The sequence below is a fragment of the Podarcis gaigeae genome (assembly GCF_964106915.1).
Source record: "Podarcis gaigeae genome assembly, chromosome: 12".
Classification (NCBI taxonomy): Eukaryota; Metazoa; Chordata; class Lepidosauria; order Squamata; family Lacertidae; genus Podarcis; species Podarcis gaigeae.
The window spans coordinates 6,155,056-6,179,955 of NC_139688.1; the positions used below are offsets into that span (position 1 = coordinate 6,155,056).

The 24,900-nt window shown below is 44.8% G+C and overlaps 1 long non-coding RNA gene across 1 annotated transcript in view; it reads right to left on the minus strand.

The window, feature by feature from the left end:
* Positions 1-23,995, minus strand: part of LOC310827918 — a 211,989-nt gene extending 187,994 nt beyond the window's left edge. Inside the window, exon 1 of the long non-coding RNA XR_014556559.1 lies at positions 23,603-23,995. This is a non-coding gene — a long non-coding RNA (uncharacterized lncRNA). The remainder of the gene's footprint in view (positions 1-23,602) is intronic.
* Positions 23,996-24,900: the final 905 nt, after the last annotated feature.

Genomic DNA, 24,900 nt, shown 5'->3' on the forward strand with positions numbered 1-24,900 from the left:
CCCTGTACAGGGCTGCCTTCATATGTCTTCTGAAAGTTCTATAATTACTTATCCCCTTGACATCTGATGGGAAGGCATTCCTCAGAGCGTGCGCCACCGCCGAGAAGACCCTCAGCCTGGTTCCCTGTAACCTCACTTCTTGCATTGATGGAACCACCAGAAGGCCCTCGGCTCTGGACCTCAGTGTCCGGGCAGAACGATGGGGGTGGAGATGCTCCTTCAGGTATACTGGGCCGAGGCCATTTAGGGCTTTCAAGGTTAGCGCCAACACTTTGAATTGTGCTTGGAAACGTATTGTACTATAGCTTTCAGTTACCTCTCCAGATGTTTGCTATTGGATCTTTTTAATAACTTTAAAATATTTTTCTTTTTAGCTTTTTGACATATTTTTCATGGACAAAAATTCTGATTATATTGAATTTTTTAAATCATTTTTTCCACTGCACTTAACAAGCTTATATTGTATTTGGGGGAACTGAAGTGTTGTCTGGGAAGCGGGTGAGTTTGGCACGCTTATTTATTTTAAACAAGAGTTTGATATAAAACTCACTGCATTTGCTCTTTGGCACAAATGTAATTTTCTTTTTTAAAAAATACAATAAAGAGGCTTAATGTGAAATAGCTACGGAGTTGTTGATGAGGAGGGTGGTTAAAAGGATTTTGATAAGATTAGCAATATTTTTTTAAAAAGACCGACTCCCTTCCACAGACCTTTATTTCTAACGCTATTTGAGTTTTGCCTTCAGAGATTCCTCTTTCCTATTCTACAGGCTTGTCTGAGTTTCCTATCAGTGGGCCAAAGTCTCTCACTCTTTCTGTCTCCCCCGCCACCCAATTGCTGGGGGCTTCAGAGGCCAGGTTTCCACTCCAGAGTCCTCCTCCTTCCTCCCTGCCCCGGCTCAGCCCTTGATGTCTTTCTTTATCAATTGCTTTCAAAAAGAAAAAGCACCACGCCTTGGCCTCCGAGGGTTATCCAATTTTCTTTCCTTCCCATCCCTTTATGAGGACTATTATTCATTAAAGAAATGGAACATATTACACCGGCTGAAACTTTCACGCCTAAACAGGGCTGGGTCCGCCGTCCAGCAGGCCGTGTGTTCCAGTAACATTTCCTTTTGGACAGGCTCGGGGAAAGAGATGTGTAGAGCTGGAACGAATATGGAGGAGGGGCGTGACTTAGCCCAGCATTCCATCCTGCCTTGAGATCTCCTCCTTGCAAAATTGTGGGCTTGGGTGGTCCTTAATTCTGTCTATCTATGTATCTATCCATCAGTGCTGGATTTACATATAAGCTAAACAAGCTATAGCTTAGGGCCCCTTTCTCTTGGGAGCCCCCCAAAAAATTATAGGGGGGAAAAACCCCTTCATACAGCAACAGTGTTTTGTGTTGTGTAGGCTCCTATGGTGTAATTAATGGGCCCCGCCTGCTAGCCTGCTCCCTAAAATATCACTGGTTTGCTCCTTTCTATACATAAGGTGCCTCCATTCTGCTTGGACTGTTATGTACAAATGGCTTTAGATACCTACGAGGTCCATAAATTACCATATAGCATATATTCAACACAAAAAGCAGCTACAATTTGTTGTTGACAAAGGACAGCTGGACATAGAAAGGGCCCCATTACCTTCAGTAGCTTAGGGCCTCATCAAACCTAAATCCGGCCCTGGTATATTCATCTATCCATCCATCTATCTATCTATCTATCATCTATCTATCTATCTATCTATCTATCTATCTATCATCTATCTATCTATCTATCTATCTATCTATCTAATCTATCATCTATCTATCTATCTATCTATCTATCTATCTATCTATCTATATCATCTATCATCTATCTATCATCTATCTATCTATATCTATCTATCATCTATCATCTATCTATCTATCTATCTATCTATCTATCTATCTATCTAATCTATCTATCTATTGTCAATTCATATACATCATTGAGGCAGTGCAGCACAATATGCACATGCAAACATGAGATACTTTTAAAACAATACCAAATAATCAGTAAATGAGTGCAATTTGAGATACTTTTTTTGTAAATAAAAAAGCCTCTGAAAAAATTCCAGCATTTAAGTGCACATTTCTCCTAATAGACACATGTTTGTATATCATTTCAACATACATTTTTGTAATGCAATTTCCCCTAATATAATGTCTCTTCATATGTCACGTGCACGAATATATGCATTTCTATGCACAGATTCCTTTAATATGTGTGTTTTCGTACACATTGGTTGGAGAAGTGTGCTGCAAAATTTGGAAAAGGGCCAGTTTCGAATGACAGCTGTGTTTTAGTTTGCAGACTCACTCAACCTACCTCCCAAGTACCTATCTCCCCTTTCTGTATAGCTGCCATGAAGTGTCTCAAGTAGAAGAGAGTGTGCAAGCCTATCCTTTTAGGATAGGAATGGGCAAATCAGTCAACTATGGCTTCTCTCGCTTTCTCATTTTTCAAATCTTAAATGAATTCTCCACATTTCCACATCCTTTTCTGGTTGTCATTTTTTAAGACATCGTGAAAACCCACCAGCATTTCAGTGTGCATTTCTGCATTTCAGTGTGTGTAATTTTGCCTAATATACTTTTTTTTTTTTTGCAAAGCGGTTTCCCCAATAATGTTATTTTTACTAATATATGTGTTTTAATGCACACTTTACCCCAGTAAAGTGTGCATTTTTGTTCGGCTTACTTGCCTGGATAATGGCATTGCAAAATTCAGAGAGGTGTGGCTGTGTTGCAGATCACAAATTGTATTGGAAAGTGTCCATTAGTTATATTCACCTTCAAGTGTGAACTGAATTGGATTTCTCCCCCATCCCTACTTTGTGATTGTGTAAATGTGTATGTAGTGGAGAGGGACTGTGCAACGAGTGAAATTCTCATTTGCCTGAATGCCCTGATAACTGATGGACTCTTCTTGCTCTGGCAAGTGGATAAGGTTGTGATAATGGGGCTTTCAAGTTTGTGCGTGACAGTTTAACAAAGTTAATGTTGAAGAGTGAGTCAAGAAAGTCAAGCAGAGGCTAGCTACCCATTCCCTTTCCTTTGATTGAACTGCTGTTTCAGGCTGGCAGTTTGAATGATAATGCAAGATTCCTGAAGATCTTTTTCTTTTTCTTTGAAAGATTCCTGAAGATTTTTTTCTTAAAGCTCATTGTGTTTTACAAGTTGAACCTGTACAGTCGGAAGTCAGCAGTGCCATAGCTGTCAACTTTTCCCTTTTCTTGCGAGGAATCCTACTTGGAATAAGGGAATTTCCCTTAAAAAGGGGAAATGTTCACAGCTATTGCTGGAAGAAATATCAACAACCTCAGATATGCAGATGACACAATGTTGATGGCACTTAGTGAGGAGGAATTAAAGAACCTTTTAATGAGGGTGAAAGAGAAGAGTGCAAAATATGGTCTGAAGCCCAACATCAAAAAACGAAGATCATGGCCACTGGGCCCATCACCTCCTGGCAAATAGAAGGGGAAGAAATGGAGGCAGTGAGAAATTTTATTTTCTTGGGGTCCCTGATCACTGCAGATGGTGACAGCAGCCACGAAATCAAAAGACACCCGCTTCTTGGGAGAAAAGCAGAGACATCACCTTGCCAACAAAGGTCTGCATAGTTAAAGCTATGGTTTTCCCAGTAGTGATGTATGGTAGTGAGACCTGGACCATAAAGAAGGCTGATTGCCGAAGAATGGATGCTTTTGAATTATGGTGCTGGAGGAGACTCTTGAGAGTCCCATGGACTGCAAGAAGATCAAACCTCTCCATTCTGAAGGAAATCAGCCCTGAGTGCTTACTAGAAGGACAGATCCTGAAGCTGAGACTCCAGTACTTTGTCCACCTCATGAGGAGAGAAGACTCCCTGGAAAAGACCCTGATGTTGGGAAAGATGGAGGGCACAAGGAGAAAGGGACGACAGAGGACGAGATGGTTGGACAGTGTTCTTGAAGCTACCAGCATGAGTTTGACCAAATTGCGGGAGGCAGTGGAAGACAGGAGTGCTTGGCGTGCTCTGCTCTATGGGGTCACAAAGAGTCGGACACAATTAAACGACTAAACAACAACATGGTCAGCACTACTAAGTTCAGGGGTGCTTAAAGTCAGGAACCCATGCAAGGGGTTGCAGTCATGCTGATCCTAGTAGATTTCTATGTTATAATAAGCGTTCTGCTATGTAATGCTGTTTTGTGGCATGAGTGTGTGTGTATAGACACATACTAGGGATGGATAAATATGCCAGTTTCAATTTCTTTCAGTTTCCCAGCACTATGTCCAGTTCTCTGCCTTTCTGTTTCCATTTGCAAATGTCTTTGTGAGCCTTATGAAAATTCACCAGCATTTTAGTGAATTAAGTGAATGCACACTTCTCCTCCAATATTTGTGCATTATTTCCACCAATATTTACAGTTGTATGCACACATTATCCTAGTACATGCAATTTTGTGTGCACGTTATCTGCAAAATTCAGAAAAGTCTGAATTTCAAAGGAGGGCTGTGTTTTGGTTCTCATATAGTTTCAGCAAGTTCATCTTTAAATGGGATCTGAATCTAATTTTAGCTTCATCCCAGACACGCAGACACAATTATACAATAGCAGATTGACACGTAATGGCGTTGTCTGCATTTTCGGACTCTCTTTCAGGGCATGGCTACGAGAGAAGTAACACTAAGCTCCTCAACTCTGAAAACCTTTACCACGATGCCTGTGTCTGCCTCCTCATCCAAAGCCTTCCTGGCCTGAAGTCTCGCCTCGGGGCGTGATGGCAACAAGTTCCCTTCATCTTGAATGATTCACAGGCAGCCGCGTTGATGAGGTGCCAGGTTGAGAATTCGTTCCCTCCATCTCTCACTGGCCTTTTTCAGAGTGGAGGGGAAAAGTAAACACAAACAAGGTCTCCCCGGGTTGGAGCTGAACTGGAAAATGTTACCACCTGCCCAGCTGACATCACCCTGACATCACACCGAGTGCCGTTGCCAAGGAACACAGGCTCACCACCACCTTCCTTATTTATTAGAACTCTTCCTTGTCACCTGGACACGACCCCCAGGTTCACCTCCATCACCCAAGAGGCTCTTGGGAGCTGCTGTGTACCGAGTCAGAATATACTAGGATGCTGCCTTGGTTCCAGGGATGGCCATAGCTCAGTGGTAGAACTTTGCATGCAGAAGGTCCCAGGTTTAATCCCCGACACCTCCAGGTAGGGCTGTGAGAACTTCCTGATTCAGTTCAAGGCAGCTTCCTGTGTTCTTAAGCATAGGGAGCTGCCTTGTGTTAGGCTAGATTTGTCCATCCGGCTCAAGGTTGTCCACTCAGGCTGGTACTCTAGGGTCTCACTTGCTACCTGGTGCCAGGGACTGAATCTGGGATGTCTTCAGTCATCGCCAGAGGGCCTTCTGGTGGTTCCCTCATTGCAAAAAGCAAAGCTACAGGTAACCAGGCAGAGGGCCTTCTCGGTAGTGGCGTCTGCCCTGTGGAACGCCCTCCACCAGATGTCAAAGAGATAAACAACTACCTGACATTCAGAAGACATCTGAAGGCAGCCCTGTTCAGGGAAGTTTTTAATGTGTGACTTTTTAGTGTATTTTTGGTCTTTGTTGGAAGCCGCCCAGAGTGGCTGGGGAGGCCCAGTCAGATGGGCGGGGTACAAATAATAGATGATGATGATGATGATGATGATGATTATCACAGTGCACCTGGCTCCATCTCCATCCCTGGAGACCCAGGTGACCTCAGTGTCTAGGAGTGTCTTCCTCCACCTTTGACTGGCAAGGCAGCCCTTTCTGGACCAGGATAGCCTGAACACTGTCATCCATGCACTTGCAACCTCAAGGCAAGACCACTGCAACGCTCACTTTGTGGTGCTACCCCTGAGGTTGGCCTGGAAGCTTCAGCTAGTGCAAAATGCAACAGCTTGGCTGCTCACTGGGGCAGACCATTGCCACCATGCAGGGCCTCTGCTGAAAGAATTGCTGCCAGTTAATAACCAGGATAAGTTCAAGGCGCTGGCACTGGTGCATAAAGCCCTACACAGATTGGGACCAGACACTTAATTAATGATCATCTCATCCCATATATATATATATACCCAGCTGATCACTACACTTTGCAGGAGAGGATCTCTTGTGCATACCATGTTATCAAGATGTCCATTCTCCACCATATAGGGCCTTTAGTGTGGTGGCAGCTAGGCTCCGAAACTCCTTCCCATTACAAATCAAATCAGTGCCATCTCTATAGTCTTTTTGGTGCCTATTGAAGGCTGCCCCTTGTCTAAGTGAAGATCTTGAAACTGTTTTGGTGTATGAAATAGCTATGTTCTTCGTTGTTGCCACTTTGATTGTTCACTGCCAGAAGTGAGCCAGCAATAAATCACACTGAGTGATGGAGTTAACTCTTTATTAGAAGAAACAGGATCTGCTCAGGAGTGCCAGGAAGCAACTCTGCTTCTGTAGGTCTTGCACCTATAAGGCAGTTATGGAGACTGAAGGTCCTCGCCTTCCCACATCTGCCTAACCCACCTCTTCCCCCGGGTCCTTCAGCAGTCTGAGACTACACCAACGTGTCTGTCTCTGCTCATCCTGCTTCATACCTCTCCTAGTCCTGGGAGGCTAGGGATGTGTGGGGAGCTTGTCACAGCAGGAAGGAGAGACACCCTGGCTGCTTCTTCACCAGCCTGTCTCACCTCTTCCTCTTGGCCTCCCTCCTTGCCACTGATTCTGGACTTCTCTCTGCCACTGACTCTTCCAGTTTACTAAGCCCTGTTACCTCTTCCCAGTCTTCCTCCTCTTCTTCTGACCACACATTGTCATCCCACCACCAATTCCCTGGGTCTGAGTCTCCTTCCCTTGGGGATTCCCCAGCTGGTGACTCCCACCATTCCTCTGCGTCCAACCAGTCCATGACATTATCTCAGTTCGAGATGTTTGATCTGAAGTCATTTGTTAAAGTGAGGAGGAATTAAAGAACCTTTTAATGAAAAGGTGAAAGAGGAATATGGTCTGAAGCTCAACATCAAAAAAATGAAGAGAGTGGTCACTGGTCCCATCAGCTCTTGGCAAATAGAAGGGGAAGAAATGGAGGCAGTGAGAGATTTTACTTTCTTGGGCTCCATGATCACTGCAGATGGTGACAGCAGTCACGAAATTAAAAGACGCCTGCTTCTTGGGAGAAAAGCAATGACCAACCTAGACTGCATCTTAAAAAGCAGAGACATCACCTTGCCAACCAAGGTCCGTTATAGTTCAAGCTATGGTTTTCCCAGTAGTGAGAGAGGGACCATAAAGAAGACTGATCGCCAAAGAATTGATGCTTTTGAATTCTGGTGCTGGAGGAGACTCTTGAGAGTCCCATGGACTGCAAGAAGATCAAACCTATCCATTCTGAAGGAAATCAGCCCTGAATGCTCACTGGAAGGACAGATCCTGAAGCTAAGGCTCCAATACTTTGGCCACCTCAAGAGAAGAGAAGACTCCCTGGAAAAGACCCTGATGTTGGGAAAGATGGAGGGCACAAGGAGAAGGGGATGACAGAGGACGAGATGGTGGGACAGTGTTCTAGGAGCTACCAGCATGAGTTTGACCAAACTGCAAGAGGCAGTGGAAGACAGGAGTGCCTGGCATGCTCTGGTCCATGGGGTCACGAAGAGTCGGACACGACTAAATGACTAAACAACAACAAATTCGTTAATGAAATGAAATAAACAAAGCACACCCATTGAAGCAGTGTGGCTAGGAAATGGCAGGTTCCTCTGGGTACAGTGGTGCATGGTGACTTTTGGGGCAGAAGGCAGGGAGACGAACAGTAGGTGGCACCAGAGCCAATGACAAGCAAGGCTGTCAAAGCCCAGTTATGCCCCCACGTTCCTCCTCTGCTGGGTTCTACAAGGGGCAACAATGAGACTTAGGAGAAGGAAGCCAATAGCTTCTCGACTGGATGGAAGTAAGTGGACTATATGGAATAAGCAGAAATGACTGGCAGAATCCGAGACCTGGGAGAAGAGTTGGTGGAAGAAGATTGGAAGAAATTTAAAGACTATCTGCAGAAACACTGTAAAATTAATGAATGTTAAAATGATGTTGGATTGAAAATAAGTGGCATTAGCTACAAAGTTAATAAGAATATGCAAAAATGAATTGATAATGGATGAAAATATAGAGTTATAATACGTTAAGATATAGAGTTAAGATAAATGAAAGGGGGTAAGGATTTGCTGATTTGATTATGTAAATGGGAATACAAAAAGGGGAGGTGTGAGGAGGTCAAGGAAACTAGCTAATGAGTTTAAAGTTATAAAAAAATGGATTTGTTTTTAATTCTTATCTGTTCGTTTTTTGTATTTTGTATTTTTATTTTTTATTTTTTATGTATTTTTGTATTTTTTCTTTTTTATCTTTTTCTTTTCATATTTTTTTTGTATTTTGTAAATCTATGTCTTTGTAAAATCTCAATAAATATTCTATAAAAAAATGGACTGGGTGGAAGTTAGAAGGCAGGCAGGAGGGGGCTGGCTAAAAGCAGACTGAGCTTGGTGTGGCAGTACCCCATTTGCCCTGATAGACTAGGCTCCTCTGCGTGGATCCTTCTCAAAGTCACAGAAGATTTAAGAGCACAAATCATACATTGTGTGTGTGGCCAGAGACTTCCATCTCAACATCATATAATAATAATACAATATCCCACCCTCCCCAGCCAAAGCTGGGCTCAGAGTGGCTAACAACAATAAAAGTAACACAGCATTCTAAAATCAATTCAAATCAAATTAATGGTAACCATTGGGCTAGAGTTCTGTGAGGATTGCCAAAGGAGGGGGTCAGGCTGTGCCTTGGCCAAATGCCTGGTGGAACAGCTCTGTCTTACAGGTCCTGCGGAAAGATGTCAAGTCCCGCAGGGCCCTAGGCTCTTGTAACAGAACATTCCACCAGATCAGGGCCACAGCCGAAAAAGCCCTGGCTCTGGTTGAGGCCAGCCTAACCTCCCTGTGGCCCAGGAGCTCCAAGATGTTTTTGTTTGAAGACCATAAGGTCCTCCGTGGGACATACCTGGAGAAGCGGTCCCGTAAGTATGGTAAGGTGCCATAGGGCATACACCTATATTCCTGTAGCAAAGGTTCATGGGATAGCAAAAAGGTCTTCAGTTAGTCCTTCCACAAGTGTTGTCTACTGCAAGAGGCAGCAGCTGTCCCCAAGCCTGCCCCCTGAGTTCCTTTTCAATGGAGATTTAAGGGACGGAGCCAGGAATCTTCAAAGCAAGTGTTCCATCACCGAGCTTTGGATCCTTCTGAATTGGAGAGATTCACCATTAGTTAGCTCCCGTTAACTCAGTTTGGCTCTGGGTCCTCTGCCTTCTTCCCTACCATTCCCAATGGGCAACAACCACCATGGGAGACAGTCAGTGAGTTCATCAGGGACCACAAGCCAGGAACTGAGGTGGGTTCCTTAAATGAATCCCTCTCCTCCTCATCCCCGTAATAAGATTCTTGATTTAACATCAGACCAGGGCAGTGTTTTGCCACTGACTAAAAAAAAGAAGAAAAAAAAGATGAATGTGTCCTCCAAATGATTTTTCCTTGGAGGTCTCCCATCTGCATGTTGGCTCAGTCCCACCATGTTTAGCTTGGATGCCTGAGCAGAATAACACCATTAGGTCGTCGCAGGCTGTGAGGAACATTTGCTTCTAAGTCCTTGTTCTCGGTGGAGACCTTTGCTGCTTGAGCTACTGTCCTGCCAGTGACCTTGTGCTTGTTTGGACAGCAACACCCTTCCTAGGGTTCTGGAGTGTTTTCACGTCCAATTTAGGTCAGTCCTGGATCCCGCCAATTGGAAGGCCTTCCAAAAGTGTACTAAGGCATAATGAATGAGCTTCCCCCCAGAGCCAAACTGAGTCAACCCTACACGCTTTGAGAATCAAGGGAGCAGGCAATGATTTAATGCCTGGGTCCTCTGAGGAAGGTGACTTTTGTCCAACGAGATCCAGAGAACAAGCTGCAGTCTTTGCCAGCCACTCTCTGTCACGAGCGATGGAGGCTTCCATTACACTCTTGTTTTCACTGAAATCAAAACAGCACAAGCATTTTTTTCCCTGCCATGCAGATGTTTTGAGGATACAAGACCACAAGAAGGACCCTCCTAGATCACACCAAGAGTCCATTACATCAAGAATCCTGATTCTAATCATTGGTCAAAAGAGGCGCTGCTCCACCATTCTCAACTGAGATGTCACTTAGAATCAGCTAAAAGCTTTCTCCTTCAGGGTGGGTGGACTGCGGAAATAAACCCATAAACAGACTCTGGGAGTTATTTGATTGTGTATAACAGGGCTGTCCAACCAGTCGGCTGCGATCGACAGGTCGATCCCCGAGTGATAGCAGTTGATTGCTTGCTCATTTCCATTCGCAGAATGTATCCAGCCCCTCCTCTCTCGCAGTTTCCTTCATTCTCACAGGATCACTAAAACAGAGTTAGCGCTGGCCAGCTTTATACTGGGTGAGCGATTTTCTGTGTGCCCATCCAAATCCCTCCCCCCAAAAGCTTTACAACCTTGACCTGCCCCCCTTAAAAAGCTCAACAAGTTTGGGGACCCCCACACAAAAAATGGGTAGAATGCTGCCAGTTTTTAAATTTATTATTTATTTATTTTATTTAGTAGATCGCAGTCTCTTGTAAGTTGGAATCCTCTGGTTTATAACATTCTAGATGCAACACTTGAGAGGAAACCAGGCATGCCGATCTTCTGCAAATCTGGTTTTCCAAATTCCAAACCCAAATTGCAAATTATTGACAAGATGGATTGTTTTAAGAAGTGGCAGAGAGATGTATCTAGATTTGTCTGGCAGGGCAAAAAGCCCAGAATAAAATATAAGATACTCACTGATGCTAAAGATAGAGGGGGGTTTGCCCTGCCAGACTTGAAACTCTACTATGAATCAGCAGCTTTTTTGCTGGCTGAAGGAATGGCTACTTCTTGAAAACTCAGATGTTTTAGACCTTGAAGGGTATGATAATGTATTTGGGTGGCATGCATATTTGTGGTATGGCAAGGTAAAAGCGCATAAGGCATTTAAAAACCATATTGTCAGGAAAGCATTGTTTAATGTCTGGATTAGATATAAAGACTTTTTGGAGAGTAAAACCCCAAGGTGGCTTTCACCTATGGAAGCGAAAGCTTTGAAAAAACTTAATATGGAGGCCAAGTGGCCAAAATATTGGGAAATTTTAGAACAGGAAGGTGACAAATTGAAATTGCAGAGTTATGAGAAGCTCAAAGAGAAGGTGTGAGACTGGCTACACTATTTTCAAATAAGAGAGGTTTACAACCAGGATAAAAAAGTGGGTTTCCAGGTGAAAAGATCAAAGTTAGAAACAGAATTGCTAGAACCCAATGCTAAGATTCTATCAAGAATGTATAATTTGCTGCTGAAATGGAACACCGAGGAAGAAACAGTAAAATCGGCAATGATAAAATGGGCACAAGATATAGGATACAATATCATGTTTGCTGACTGGGAAAAGTTGTGGACCACTGGGATTAAATTTACGGCATGTAATGCCCTAAGAGAGAATATTATGAAAATGATGTACAGGTGGTACATGACCCCAGTCAAGCTTGCAAAAATTTATCATTTGCCCGATAATAAATGCTGGAAATGTAAAGAAATAAATGCTGGAAATGTAAAGAAAACGAAGGTACATTCTTTCACCTTTGGTGGACGTGCCCAAGGATTAAGGTTTTCTGGGAGATGATCTATAATGAATTAAAAAAGGTATTTAAATACACTTTCCCTAAGAAACCAGAGGCCTTTCTCCTGGTCGGCCAATTGGTGCCAAAGAAGGATAGAACTTTCTTTATGTATGCTACAGAAGCAGCAAGAATACTTATTGCAAAGCATTGGAAGACACAAGACCTACCCACTCTGGAAGAATGGCAGATGCAAGTAATGGAGTACATGGAAATGGCGGAAATGACTGGCAGAATCCGAGACCAGGGAGAAGAGTTGGTGGAAGAAGATTGGAGGAAATTTAAAATTTATCTACAGAAACATTTTAAAATTTTTGAATGTTGATGACATTGAAATGAGCTGAAGGAGTTCTAGCAACAAGGTTAAAAATAAGATTGGATTGATAATAGATAAATTAATTGGATATGAATTTGCTGAAATAATTTTTAAAAGGGATACAAAAAAGGGAGATGTGAGGAAGTCAGGAAAATAAGTGAATCAAAGAGGAGAAATTAAAAAAGGGGGATTTTTGTGTTTTCTTTTTAGTGTTTTTTTTCTTTTTTCTGCTTTTTTCTATTTTTTATGTTAAATGTTTGTATTTTTTGTATTTTGTAACTTCATATTTTTCTGTATGTTTTTTTCTTTTTTCTGTTTGTTGTTATTTCTAAAACTTAATAAAATATTATTTAAAAAAAAACAAATTCCAAACCCAAATTTCTGAAATGAGAAATTTCGATAGCTCTCTCCCCCAAAAAAGGTTTGCAGTGGCTCTTCCTGTTCAAAATAAGAGCAGGGGCAATATCAATCCTAGGAGAATCTCTCTTGCATTTCTGACGTTTACCCCAGACTCTTTTGCCCAGAACATGTGATTTGGGTGGAGGTGCCAAGTTCAACATCAGTTGGCCAGCAAAGCTCTTCTGTCAGCTGGAAATCCTAACATTACAGTATCAGTTCACTTCGCTCTTCTTCAGCCACCTGAAAAGAAAAAGGTGGAGGAGAAGGAGGAGAAGGGGGGGTTGTATCGTTGCCAGGCAGGAAAGGATAAAAGTCAATTTTTTATGAAGACTAAACAGGTAGAAGCCAGTAGAATCAGAGCAGAAATGCGACTGCTTCATCACAACGTTCTGCAATGTTTCAGCTAAACTCCATCTGCTTTGGTGGCAAGGCTTGATGACTGAGACCAGTGACCTTCTGCTCCCCCTGCCTGACTTGAATCTAGAAATGGAATATACAAGGTGTGGCTGTGAGTATGTGGGTGTGTGAGAGAGAATTGCGTGGCGAGTTCCCACCTCCCACTCAGAAATAAAGATACGAGACACAAGAAGTCGAGTTAATGGGTCAAATTAGGCCACAACTTTATTGAGTACAGCAATTGAGCGGTATTGGCTTAGGCATTGGTCCTATCAACTAACTGGCTTTGAAGACCGGTAAGGGTTAACCACCAGTAGGGGGAGTCTCGCTGATGCACATCAACTAGGAACTCCCCTGGGGTCACCGCTCGGGGGCGTGCCGTGGGCCCACACCTCCATAGGCTTAGGACAAGGCCACACCCCCCGGAATCCTTTACCGGACTACCCTTTGTTTTGGGGGAAGGTGATGGCACTTCCTTCCCCCCTTTATCTGCATAATAATACCCCTACCAATGCCTAACCGCCCATACTGTGAGTTGTGACGGTTTGCTATGAGGTAGGCGAAAACCAAGTGGCTGGTGCCAATCTGCCAATTGGAAAAATTCCTACCAGGCCCCTTGACGGCGAGCAACCGAAGTCCATAGCAACGTCAGAGAGCCTATCCTAAAGGGTGGGAGGGGAGGGAAAACCTGATCAGCTGAGGCGCGGGAAAGAGGGAGCTCCTCGACCGTGCCAGCCATAAATAGAGCAGGCCATGCCTCCCAGGCCAGCCGATTGGCTGGCTGGGGTGGTGACGCATCCGAGGATTCCCCTGGTATCGTGGGGGATGAAAGCCAGCCCCCGCATGTGAGGGGAGGGGCTTGAAGCCCACAACCCCACCTCCTCCCTAGCTCGGAAGTGGCTTTACAGTAATTCACAAAAACTGTGTGTGGTGGGGGACGGGTGGTAGGCCAAGATCTAGAGCATGGGTAGGCAAACTGAGGCCCAGGGGCCTGATCCAGCCCAATTGCCTTCTAAATCCGGCCCGCGGACAGTCCAGGAATCAGCATGTTTTTACATGAGTAGAATGTGTCCTTTTATTTAAAATGCCTCTCTGGATTATTTGTGGGGCCTGCCTGGTGTTTTTACATGAGTAGAATGCGAGCTTTTATTTAAAATGCATCTCTGGGTTATTTGTGGGGCATAGGAATTCATTCATTATTTTTTTTCAAAATATAGTCTGGCCCCCCACAAGGTTTGAGGGACAGTGGACCAGTTTGCTGACCCCTGAAAAGGTTTGCTGACCCCTGATCTAGAGGTATCACAAGCAAGAGAAAAGATGGAATTGGCACTGGGGCATTCTGGGGCAAAGTCCTGGAAGGTCCTGCACAACGAACCCAGCATCAAGGAGAAGACATTGAATGCCTGCGCAGCATGTAGTTAAACTATGGAACTCACTTCAAGAGGAGGCGGCGATGGCCACCAACTTGGATGGTGTCAAAAGAGGATTGGACAAATTCATGGAGGATAAGGCTATATCCATGGCTGCTAGCTATGCCGGCTATGTTCTGCCTGCACAGAGCTGGCAATGCTTGCGAATACCCTGGAAGCCACAAGAGGGGAGAGGGCTCTTGTGATCAGGTCCTACTTGCTGGTTTCTGTGATGGCCTGGGACTTGGGCTTGGAACCAGAGGAGACTCAGCCTGCATGGGATCCTTTGCCTCAGGCATCATCTGAACCAAGTCTGGGGCCTGAGTCCCAGTCTGCACAGGTTCCCCTGCAACAAGCACCAGCTGGGCCGAATCAGGGGCCTGAGCCTGCCCTGGCTCCAGATGTGGGGATGACCTCGTTGCCTTCAGCTGGGCCATCACTTACAGCTGCTCCACTACCAGTTGGGTCAGGGGAGGCTGAGGCGGCCCCTGGGTCTAGTAACCCACCGACATCTCCTGAGCTGCAGAGACTAAGGTCTGAGAGAAGGAGAGACCTGAGTACTCACAGGAGGAGTGCTCGCCTTCAGGCGAAACAGGGAGGTGAGTCGCCAGGGGATCAGGACCAGCCACTACCCCGACAAAGATAAAAGGCTGTCGGACTCTGCCCCAGGTTGCAGGAGCAACACTGCTGTATGCCAGATTCTGCCTGAGATCCTATGCCTGACCCTGCCTGGTTTGCTGCCTCGTGTCCTTCCTTGGCCCTGTTGGACTGACTCCTAACAGAACCTTCGGATTCTGGACCGGACCTGGACCACATTTCTTGGGATACCCCTGGGCCCAGCACAGTTTCTCACGGACATCTGGTTGGTCACTGTGAGAGCAGGATGCTGGACTGGCCTAATCCAGGTGGGCTCTCTCCTTGGCCTCTTATGTTCTCCCCTACTGCAGTAGGTCACATATGACCTGGGTAATGTCAGACATTCTCCTCCGATGGATTGTGATACAGTCTTGCTTGTTTGGGCAGAGGGAGATACTCATAATGTTTTGGAAACACCAAACGTGGTGAGATATATATATCCCATGGGTATAATTAACTTCCATCTCGGTGGTATTATATGCTTTGCACACACCTATGGGAAGTTCTCTGCATGGCCCAAGTTCCATTACACAATATCGTGTGTCAGACATGTTGACAGCTGAAGCCCAGGCAGAGCTCCTGAACAGCTGGGCCAGGCCTGATGACCCACTGAATCATCAACACATGGGCACCCTGAGATAAAGTTGCCTGCAGCTGAGGATTCCCAACGGTCCGCCAAAGCAATTAATAACCTCCAATGATTGCATAGGTGGCAGGCCCCTCCGATGATTGACTGGTCTTCTCTGGAAGAGACTCTCCATTAAAATGCTTGTTCAGAAGGTCAGCACGATCCTGGGAGTCTTCGACATGAGAGTACACACATTTCTTTCTTCTTCTCTGGCGATCCCTCGGAGCCGAGTAAGATTGTCTTCCATAAACACGGTCTTAACAATCATAGAATCATAGAATTGGAAGAGACCACAAGGGCCATCGAGTCCAACCCCCTGCCAAGCAGGAAACACCATCAGAGCACTCCTGACATATGGTTGTCAAGCCTCTGCTTAAAGACCTCCAAAGAAGGAGACTCCACCACACTCCTTGGCAGCAAATTCCACTGTCAAACAGCTCTTACTGTCAGGAAGTTCTTCCTAATGTTTAGGTGGAATCTTTTTTATTGTAGTTTGGAACCATTGCTCCGTGTCCGCTTCTCTGGAGCAGCAGAAAACAGCCTTTCTCCCTCCTCTATGTGACATCCTTTTATATATTTGAACATGGCTATCATATCACCCCTTAACTTCCTCTTCTCCAGGCTAAACATGCCCAGCTCCCTTAGCTGTTCCTCATAAGGCATTGTTTCCAGGCCTTTGACCATTTTGGTTGCCCTCCCTTGGACATGTTCCAGTTTGTCAGTGTCCTTCTTGAACTGTGGTGCCCAGAACTGGACACAATACTCCAGGTGAGGTCTGACCAGAACAGAATACAGTGGCACTATTACTTCTCTTGATCTAGATGCTATACTCCTATCCACTGTGGGGACATTGGTTTCTGGGCGGGAGTTGATCACAGTGTGGATTTGCCAAACATGCCTTCCTCTTAGCACGTTTCTCCCTTGCGTCCTGAGTTTGAGTGTCTTCAAAGCCTGTGACACCTTTGGTGAAGGCTGTTCTCCAACTGGAATGCTCACAGGCAAGTGTTTCCCAGTTGTCAGTGTTTATACTACATTTTTAAAGATTTGCCTTGAGACAGTCTTTGAACCTCTTTTGTTGACCACCAGCATTATGCTTTACATTTTTAATTTCGGAATAGAGTAGTTGCTTTGGAAGACGATCATCAGGCATCCACACAACATGACCAGTCCAACAAAGTTGATGTTGAAGAATCATTGCTTTGACAGTGGTGATCTTCGCTTCTCTGCTTGGGGGCTTTCTGGAGGTATCTGACTGGCCAATGTAGGGAGCAGGATGTGAGGTGTAAGGCACCGTCACTCTATCCAGCACCGCACAGCCAGGCACCTGGAGATTTATGAAGTAAATTAGGTTCCCACGTAGGTGCCATTATGCTTCCAACAGCTTAAACTGATATTTCAACTGAGGGCAGAGAGAACACACACAGGCATGCTATTTTGGGTAGGTTAGTGGCAAAAGTGGAAGAAGACCAGCTGTGGCTCCTTTGCAATTGGTATTTTGTAGTATTGTACCAAAACCTTTTCAATATTCCCCTCCCATCCTGCCTCTCCAATTCAGTTCCACTGGGCCTGTTAGCTAGAGATGATGGGAGTTGTAGTCCCAAAACAGCTGGAGGGCCAAGTTTGGTCATGCCTGGACTATGGAAACCGTATCTCCTCTCAGTCTCCTCTTTTCCGGGCTAAACATACCCAGCTCCCTCAACCGTTCCTCATAAGGCTTCACTTCCAGACCCTTGATCGTCTTGGTTGCTCTCATCTGCACACATTCCAACTTGTCAATATCTTCCTTAAACTGTGGCACCCAGAACTTGACACGGTACTCCAGGTGTGGTACAGCCAAGGCAGAATAGAGTGGAGCTATTATTTGTGAGCTGAACACTAATTGTGGGAGGGAGCGCCATAGAGTGGGGTCCACATGTTTTTGGAAGGCTGGACCGTCAGAGGCTGCTGGACAAATGCTGGCTTGGTTTGGGAATGGTTACTTATGCTTCAGGTATCATGCAACTGGTAGCAGTGGTTACATTTTCACATGACCACTGCTCCTTTTGCATTTTTCTAATCTATGGGGTATGTACCTTTGTTCTTCTTATTGTAGTTGTAGCATATGAATTGTAATGTGTGAAGTTTCTATAGTTTTCATGTATGCAGGTCATTGTTTCATATTTGAATTATTTTGTAGTTGTGCTGAAGAAGATTCCAGTGAAACAGTCAGATTATCCGGGATCACTGTCCGTTGTTATTCACCTACTTGTTGTTGTTTAGTCGTTTAGTCGTGTCCGACTCTTCGTGACCCCCTGGACCAGAGCACGCCAGGCCCTCCTGTCTTCCACTGCCTCCCGCAGTTTGGTCAAACTCATGCTGGTAGCTTCAAGAACACTGTCCAACCATCTCATCCTCTGTCATCCCCTTCTCCTTGCACCCTCCATCTTTCCCAATTCACCTACTACTACGCCTAAAAAAAGTTTTACTGCTAAGTTCACAGGATAGCATCTATTACTTTGTTTCAACCATAGACTTCCAAAGCTTGACAGATGTGTGTTCAATTGATTTCAATTATATTATAGAATTTACAAGTGCACACATTTTGTTTTTGTTACTAAATCATGTATATTATGCAATAAGAATTACTGTGCTATCTAGTATACTGGTCTGCGTGTTGCTTGTATTGTTTGTTGTGTTAAGTTTGCAACACAGGGGTTTGTTGTTCTGTATTGGTTTGGCTGGCTTTCCAGAGGCTGGGGGCTAGGCTGTTCTCTAATAAAGTGGATATGGGTTTAAGATGTACAGTGGTACTTCAGGTTACATACGCTTCAGGTTACAGACGCTTCAGGTTACATACGCTTCAGGTTACAGACTCCGCTAACCCAGAAATAGTACCTCGGGTTAAGAACTTTGCTTCAGGATGAGAACAGAAATTGTGCTCCGGCGGTTCGGCGGCAGTGGGAGGCCCCATTAGCTAAAGTGGTGCTTCAGGTTAAGAATGGACCTCCGGAACAACTTAAGTTTTTAACCTGAGGTACCACTGTACTAAGATCCTCCCTGCACCCCAGAAAATGTCCTGCAAAAATGATCAAAACCCAACACCCAGCTTAGTGAATGGGTGAAACATTCTCAATAGACATGGAATTTTGCATTTCATGGGGGGTTTTTTTGGGGGGGGATGGGAGGCAGACAACAAGCAGCTGGCTGTAACTCTGAACAGAGCATTCCTTTCTGGAGATGAGGACATTGCTTCTTGAAGGTCCCTTGCGTACATTTGAATATACCAGATGCTTGGGGAGGGGGGGGGAACAGCATGGGAAGGCCCAGCTTGTGAGTGCCAAGAGAAAGCTGAACGATCACCAGAACTCTGGGTCTGATGGACCTCTAGCCTGATCCATTGGCATACAGGGCTATTTTGTCTTCCAACAGTGATGGTGATGACAAACACAAGAGAAGAAATAATAATAATAATAATAATAATAATAATAATAATAATAATAATAATTTATTTATACCCTGCCCATCCGGCTGGACTTCCCCAGCCATTCTGGGCGGCTTCCAACAGAATATTAAAATACAGTAATGCATCAAACATTTAAACAGGGCTGCCTTTAGATGTCTTCTAAAAGAATAAGATTTGGGTATGAAAAAGAGGGAAAGAAATTGTTGAATTAATAATTTGATTTGGAATACAAAAAAGGGTGGTATGAGGAGGTCCGAGAAACAAGTAAATGAAAATTAAGGAGATGGAAAGAAGGATTGTTTTTAACAAAAAATTTTTGGATATTTTTTTCTTTTTTCTGTTTTTTTTATTAATTTTTTGTAATGTAAAATCTTTAATAAAAATTATTATATATATAAAAAAGAGATGTCTTCTAAAAGTCTGGTAGTAGTCGTTCTCTTTGACATCTGGTGGGAGGGTGTTCCACAGGGCGGGTGCCACCACCGAGAAGGCCCTCTGCTTGGTTCCCTGTAACTTGGCTTCTCGCAGGGAGGGAACCGCCAGAAGGCCCTCGGCGCTGGACCTCAGTGTCCGGGTAGAAAGACGAAAACAATTACAATATGCACAGCCAATAGAAACCTAAAACAAGCACATGTACCCAAATAAAAGATGGGTCTAGTTTGTATATCCTGCCCCAACAAAGAAGACCACAAATACTTAAAAAGCCTTTAAAATGAGGGCCAAAATCTGAAGGAAAAAGGATAGAGCATTCCAAAAGCAGGGAGCCACTACTGAAAAGGCCCAGACTCACATTGTGTGGAGGAGGCACACAAAGAAGGTATTCAGATGCTGATCATTAAAAAAATGTATATTTTAGAAACCTTTTGTATCTGTGGCTAGAAACCTGTTACACCTTTGTGCTTTAGGCTAGATTTGGGGGGGGGGGGGTTGCCTTTTAATGCAAAGTTACCCGATTTGCATTTCCTGAAACCCGATTTGCATACACTGTGAAGCACAGCTATTGTCAAAATTTGCACTTCTCCAAATTTTTCAATCCAATTCTCCAACCAAACTTGTAAAAAAAAAAGGGGGGGATGCATAGCTGTGAAAGCAACATGCAATTAAAAATGTGTGCCGGAATTGCATATATTAGGACAAAGCATGCAAAAACAAAAAACCGAAAGAATACGCTTGTGAAAATAGCAATTAGAAATGCATCACAGCGGAAGAAAATCGATTGCAAAAATGTGTATATTGGGGGACGGGACGCATACAAAATCTGTTTGTTAGGAGAAATCTGCAATGAAAAATGGATGAGTTTTCATGAGTCTTTTTTTAAAAAAAAAGAAACCACAAACTGGTGTGGAAATGTAGAGAAAGGGAGATTGGATAAATAAGAACATGGGAAGGTCATGCCTAGACCACGCCAATGGTCCATCGAGTCTAGCATCCTGTTTGCACAGTGGCTGGCCTCCTGCAGAAGTGAGTTCCATAGTTTAAATATGTGCAACATGAAGAAGTGCTTGCAATACTTATATACTTTCTCTCCTCTCTCTCTCTCTCTCTCTCTCTCTCTCTCTCTCTCTCTCTCTCTCTCTCCCACAGCTGGGTCTGCGGGAAATCAGTTTTCATTAGCATCCTCTCGCAGTCCCGATGACAAGGGTGTGTGCCAAGAGGTTACGTATCGCTCCGTGACTAACACAGCCCAGTATAACGACTTCGCATATCTCTTTGCTGCCTCACACGGGAACTCCTGCTGGCTGGGGAGCACTTCCCGCCCCACACGCCATCCCTCCGGTGATATGTGGTCGGAACAGATTGCGGGACTGATTTACGATGGGAGCCTGTGAAGGCGAGCCCCTCCCGCTCTGGTGCCCACCATCGTGCCACGGGGTGGCGAAAAGGAAGGATTAACCATGCAAGGGCTAATCATTCTCGCGGCTGAGCTCAGAGCTGTCTGGCCCTCCCCGTCACACTCCCGCGGTGGGAAATTGGAAACAGCTGTGAGCTCCACGACCGCCTCATAGGTGACAAACACAGGGAAGGCAGCCTGAAGGCAAAGAACCAGCTAGTCCACCTCCCTCTCACTTTGCAGCACCTTGACCTCCTCGTTGTCTGCTTCTATGAGAGCGGGTGGCGCTGTGGTCTAAACCACTGAGCCTCTTGGGCCTGCCAGTCAGAAGGTCAGTGGTTCGAATCCCCATGACGGATTGAGCTCCTGTTGCTCTGCCCCAGCTCCTGCCAACCTAGCAGTTTGAAAGCACGCCAGTGCAAGTAGATAAATAGGTACCGCTGTGGCGGGAAGGTAAATGGCATTTCCGTGCTCCGTGGTTTCTGTCACAGTGTCCTGTTGAGCTAGAAGCAGTTTAGTCATGCTGGCCACAGGACCCAGAAAGCTATCTGCGGATGAACGCTGGCTCCCTCAGCCTGAAAGCGAGATGAGTGCCACAACCCCATAGTCGCCTTTGCCTGGACTTACCCGCTTCTGGCGAACCAGAGCAGCACATGGAAACACCGTTTAGCTTCCCACTGGAGCAGTAGCTATTTATCTACTTGCACTTCGTACTTTCAAACTGCTACTTTGGCAGGAGCAGGGAGTGAGCAAGGGGAGCTCACCCTGTTGCGGGGATTCGAACCTGCGACCTTCTGATTGGCAACCCTAGGCTCTGTGGTTTAACCCACAGCGCTACCCGCATCCCACGGGAAGCGTTATAGCTCTACAATTCTATGCTTCTATGGATTCTTTTCTCAGGGTCCGGATCTGAGGAGGGGAACATTTTACAGCTCAACCTGCACATTTGACTGTGGCCAATCTTTCAGAGGGGAGGTACATAGCAGCAGGGCCAGATTTAGGTTTGATGAGGCCCTAAGCTACTGAAGGTAATGGGGCCCTTTATATGTCCAGCTGTCCTTTGTCAACAACAAATTGCTGCTGTTTTTTGTGTTGAATATATGCTATATGGTAATTTATGGACATAATAGGTATCTAGAGCCATTTGCACATGCAGAATGTAGGCACCCTATATATAGAAATGAGCAAACCAGTGATATTGTAGGGAACAGGCTAGCAGGCCTTACTTCACAGGAGCCTACACAACACAAAACACTGTTGCTGTATGTATGTTTTATTTTATTTGTTTTTTATCTTATATTTTGGAAATGTACATCCAGTTTTTTCCCTTTGGGGGGGGGCAAGAGAGTGGGGCCCTAAGCTATAGCTTGTTTACCTTATAAGTAAATCCGGCACTGCATAGCAGTGGTGCCTAGGCAGTGACTGGCCCAACGGTGACCCAGTGACATTTATAGTTGGGTGGGGATTCGAACCCCGATCTTCCAGGTCCAACACTCCAACTGCTCGCCAAGGACCAAGATAGCTGGTCTTTGCCTCACTTGATCGCTTCGTTTCCCCTTTTCCCTAAAGGACAATTTCTCTTTCACAGTCCATTTCCTCTTCTAGAACATGGTTTGGAGCTGATTAATAATAATAATAATAATAATAGGAAGAAGAATAAGAATATTTATACCCCAGCAGTGTTGATGGGAGTTGTAGTCCCAAACAACCGCACAGCATCTTGTTGGCTGATACACAACATCTTCCTAAATATTTGCACTCCATTAATAGTTGGGAACGGACCCAAATCTCACCCCCTGCAGAAGGCCTCACATCCAAGAGAGGATCCAAAAGTCCACACCAGGCTCTCAGGCCTCCTTCCCTGCTCTTCCCTCTGTATCGTCTGGGGTGAAAGAGGCAGATGCAGCCAATTAGAGGGTGACTCAGTGGCCTTCAACAGTTTATTAACCCTCATTAGCAAGCTGTTTGGATTCTGTAGCATATGTGGCGCCGGGGTGCAAAGATCTGCCCAGCGCCCCCAAATGTTCATCTTGCTGCTGCCGCCTCCTCCTCTTGAGTAGTAATAAATGCTACTTTCACGGGGGGGGGGAGACTGGGGGTGTGGAGTGAGGGATGGAGGCTTGGGAAGGAAGCTGCATGCCAGCCAGCCGTGTAGTTGGCGGGGCGCAGCTTCCATCCTAAACCTCTGCAGGGATCGCTCTCCTCCCGCGGAGGCTTGGGAGGCAAGCTTCACGTCCACCAGCCATACGGTTGGCGAGGCGCAGCTGGCAGGCTTGCAGGAGTGAAAGGGGAGGCCATAGGCAAAGCCGCACCCCTGGGGCGCCCCTAAGAGGCCGCCGCCCTGGCGCAGCGAACCTCTAAGCCCTATGGGAAAGGCGGCTCCGCTCGCATGTGAAATTTGGAAAGATGGATGGAGAGTAAAAGGGCTTTCTGTGAGCACTTAGAATCTTAGAATCATTGAAAGACTGAGTAATAAGTTAAAATAAGTCATAATAAGTTATAATAAGGATTTGCTGAATCAAGAAATTGAATTGGAATACAAAAGGGGGAGGTGAGAGGAGGTCCGGGAAATAAGTTAATGGAATAAGTAATGAAAATTATATTTGTTTTGTTTTTTCTTTGTTTTTTTTGTCATTTTTTGTGCATTTTTCTTTTTTTTCTTTTTTTTTGTTTTTCTGTTTGTGTTTGTGTGTTGTATTACCTTGGAAAGACTTAATAAATATTTATTTTAAAAAAATAGAATCTTAGAATCATTGAATTTTACAGTTGGAAGGGACTTTTCTATTTTTTATATTTTTGACAAAGTAATAATCATAAATAAATGAGAATAAAAATGTGTGCCCCACCCCCGAGACTATTCCATTGTAACTATCCAACCTCCCAGAATTTCAACACCTCTTGCGATGGTTTGACCCCTTTCCGTTTTAACAGTACAAATTTGACAAACACCTCCCGTATCTCCTCAGAATCATTTCTCCTGCATATTCCCCATCTTACCTTAATGGCACATGTTAATTTAACGTTAACAGCTATATCTCACACCTCTTTAAACCATTCTTCCATTTTATATTCTGCCTGCCCCTTCCACTTCCTAGCTATAATAACTCGTGTAGCTGTCAATAGATTTGTGAGCAAGCCCTTCATAGCCTGCGAACCTTCCACCCCATCATCATAAATTGATAATAATGCCACCTCTGGACCTTTGGTCAGCTTTAACCCAGCGAGTTCTATTATCTCCTTAAACAACCTTTGCCAGAAAAATTGTACATATTCACACCCCCACCACATGTGAACATAATTCCCCTCCAACAGAACACTGAATATTCCTTGTTTCTTTGATTTAATCTGACTGGTGTTAAGTTGGAAGGGACTTCAGGGGTCATCTAGTCCAACCTCCTGCAATGTAGGCATCACAACTAAAACATCCATAACAGATGGTAAGCCAACCTCTGATGAGATAGCTGCTCGCCCAGTAGAAAACAAACGAAAACAAACCCCGGAGAATCACAGATTATTTCTTATTGACAGTTCCACTGCTTTATCTTTTTTTTAACCATTTGGTGGGATTTTATTTTATTTTATTGCAATCAAGACGTGTAGGAATTGTTACAAAATAAATAAAATGAAACAATAACACAGATGCTGCTGGAATGACAGCAATTCCTAAACTCGGTAGCTGTCCTCCAGAAATCTAAAATGTAATTGAGGGTAGAGAAATCCAAACATTTGCTAGCTAATTTGACTCAGGTTAGAAGGGAGGGGGGAACGGATGGATTCACCCCCCTCCCTACCCTTCTGAGAGTCATTTTAGATCTAGTGTGTGTGTTTGCCTAATGAGAGCTTGCGCTTCCAGACAGTGGGAGGGCAAAACCCCCTTCCCCCAGGGTCTGGGGCAGGGGGAGGGAGCCATATTGCGACCCTTGCAGAAAAGAGGCCTTAAGCAAACGAGGTGAATTTTCTGCACCAGCTCGCACAGCTGAATAAACTGAGGCCGCGCGTTCGGTCCTCGGTGGCCAGTTACTCCTGCAATGCAAGCGAGACGCGAAGCGTCACCCAGAGACAGATCCGTCAAGCGATTTTGCACCGTTGCTCAGGCCGT